Raw genomic sequence first — 3,057 nt, 5'->3', positions numbered from 1 at the left:
TATACACACACACACATACAAAACCCAATTTAAAAATGGGGCCCAGAGTTCTCAAGATGAAACACAAATGGCTAAAAAGAGTTTTAACATGTTCAACATCTTTAGTCATCAGGGAAATGCAAATTAATACTACTTTGAGATTTCATATTACCCCATTCAGAATGGCTAAGATCCAGAAAACAAACTAGGACCAATGCCAGCAAGGATGTGGGGGAAAGAGGACTCTTACCCACTGCTGGTGTGAGTATAAACTGGTGCAGCCACTGTGGAAATCAGTCTTGAGAGTCCTTAAGAAGCTAGAAATCACTGTACCCTATAAACCAGCCATACTTCTCTTGGGCATATACCCGGAAACCTATATCCGACTGCAGAGATACTTGTTCATCCATGTGCATTGCTGCCCTTTTCACAATACCCAGGAAATGGAAACCACCTAGATGTCCATCACCTGATAAATAGACAATGAAAGTACCATACACCATTTTTTTTTTAAGGCAAGATGTGTCTCATTGCCCTATAACCTGCCAAGTAGGCTAGGCTGGCTGGCTAGTGTGGGTCTGCATGTCCCTGTCTTCCCAGTGCTGAGATTACACCCCATTTGGCTTCTTATGTGGGCCTGGGTATCTAACCTTGTGTTTGCAAGGCCAGCACTTTATTAACTCTGCTATTTCCTCAGCCCCTTACTATTCCAAATAATACTAATAACTGCTCATGTTTCACCAGTAACTTGTAGTCTACAAAACCCTTTCAGGAACGTCCGGTAATTTGATCATCTCTTAAATCAGTGAGGTTATTCTCCCCTTGTAGGGGAGGATGCTGAGAGCGGGGGCTTCTGTAATTAGCTGTTGTCCAACCCAGCAGTGGGAGAGGGAGGGTAATAGCCTCTGTCTCTACTCCACCCAACCACCCTATCTGCCACCTAGGTTTCCTTTTTCCTTCACCCCTTCTGAAATGCCACAGCCATGAAAAACTGTCCCTGCTACCTGCAAAATCAGTGGGAATCCCAAGGGGACTTCAGAGAGAGAGGGAAGTCTGTCTGCCACCCACACCTGAACAGATGGGGCAAATCCACCTACTCCACAGTGGGCCCTTTCTCCAGGGACCGCAGGGGGAAGAGTCACATCTCCAAACTCCTGTCACCTCCCACTGTTCCCTCCCAACACCTGCCAAAGGTAGAGTCCTGGAAGGAACGAACTTTAGAGTCAAAATTTTTGCCTATGGAGCTCAGTATGGTGGCACACTCCTTTAATTCCCACACTCAGGAGGCAGAGGTAAGTGAGATCTCTATGAAATCAAGGCCAGCCTGGTCTATATAGCAAGTTCCAGGATGTCTGGAGCTACAGGGGAAACCCTGTCTCAAAAAAACAATCCAAAAAAAATTCCTGTAAATCCTGTCTCTAGGTGTATTACCTGGATGGTCTCAGATCATTTAATCTCCCTGAGCTTCAGTGTCCCTCTCCCTCTCTGTAAAGTGGGTTATCTGGTACCCACTACATAATATAAGTGACCCATTTAGCACTCATGTGGCCATCCTAAGTCCCTGCTCTATCACATACAAGCTGGGGGAGAGGAGAGAACAGTTCAGTTCCTGAGCTTGACACTCTGCATTTCAGAAATGAGGACAGACTCACTGGACATGATCCAAGGCACTCATTTCTCAAATGTGGCATGCACAGAATTAGCAGTTGTGTAGTAGATTTAGGTGGGACAAAGACAAACTACTTAATTGTTAGGGTTGTTTTTTATCTTTTTGAGACAGGGTCTCCCTGTAGCCCCAGTTGGCCTGGTACTTGCTATGTAGATCTGTCTGCCTCTCCCTCCCAAGTGTTGGGACTAAAAGTGTGCACCACCACACCCAGCAAACTACTGACATTTAAAAAAAAAACATTTTGACCCAGGTCTGGTGGTACATGCCTTTAATCCCAGCACTCAGAAGGCAAAAGCAGGCAGATCTCTGTAAGATGGAGGCTAACCTGGTCAACATAATTAGTTACAGGCCAGCTGGGGCTACGGTGAGATGCTGGCCCCTCCCTGACCCCACAAAATTTTTTTCTTAAAATATTTTATTTTTATTTTATGTGTATGACTGTATTGCCTGCATGTGTGTAAGTGCACCTGTGTTGTGTGATGCCTGCAGAGGTCAGAAGAGGGTTTGGATTCCCCTGGAACTGGAGTTACAGACAGTTGTTAACCACCATGTGGGTTCTGGGAATCGAACCTGGGTCCTCTGCCAAGAGCAGCCAGTGCTCTTAATCACTGAACCAATTCTCCAGCCCTTCTTTTATTTTATGAGTGTTTTGCCTGCATGTAATTGTACCATGTACATGCAATACCCAAGGAGGCCAGAAGAGGGCATTGGATCCCCTGGAACTGGGATTATGGATGATTGTTAGCTGCCATGTAGGTGCTGGGAACCAAACCCAGGTCCTCTTCAAGAGCAGCTAGTTCTCTGAACAGCTGAGCTGTTTCTCCAGACCAAACTATTGAAATTTTAACCAAGGAAGAATTTGTTTCATGTGTACTAGAAAAAAAAAAAATTACATCACACCAAAACATTTTTTCTTGTTTCTGAGAACAGAACTAACCCACATCCTCAGTGGAGTTGAAGGAGATGGTGCAGGTGAAGGGGAGGTAGTGTACAGTTATGGGTGTGCGGGTCTCACGGAACGCCAGCTGCTGGCTGGCGCCTGTCTCTCCCACGTCACTGGAGCGGGTCCCATGCACCGCGTTGCTGAGGCTCTCTGCTACCGGGGCTGGCGGCTCTAGAGGACCACTGTCAGCCGCCCGGGCGGTTCTGTCCCAATCTACCAGGCACTCCCTCTGGATTCGAGATCCCGTCAGCTGCTGGGTCACGAGGGGAGGTGCGGGATGGCGAAAGCAGGGTCTCCATGAGTCGTGGCTTACAAAGAGACAGCCCTCTCCGGGAAGACTGGATCATAGGCAGTAAGACACAGAACTCAGCTCAGTCAGACTCAGTGGTACTGCTCCTTTATTCAGTGACTCAGCTCGGCTCCAGGTCTTAGTGATTCAGCTCCGATTAATTAGGGGAAACCAGGA

At 47.1% G+C, this 3,057-nt stretch overlaps 1 protein-coding gene across 1 annotated transcript in view; it reads left to right on the top strand.

Annotated features, from left to right (window-relative positions):
• The window catches only part of Slit3 (slit guidance ligand 3), a gene marked incomplete in the record, with an annotated part of 641,662 nt that overhangs the window by 612,458 nt on the left and 26,147 nt on the right, over positions 1–3,057 (top strand).

The sequence above is a fragment of the Nannospalax galili genome, unplaced genomic scaffold (assembly GCF_000622305.1).
Source record: "Nannospalax galili isolate Female #2095 unplaced genomic scaffold, S.galili_v1.0 scaffold1154, whole genome shotgun sequence".
In the NCBI taxonomy this organism is placed as follows: domain Eukaryota; kingdom Metazoa; phylum Chordata; class Mammalia; order Rodentia; family Spalacidae; genus Nannospalax; species Nannospalax galili.
Note: the sequence above shows the minus strand (reverse complement) of the source record. Positions and strands in the feature narration are given on the sequence as shown.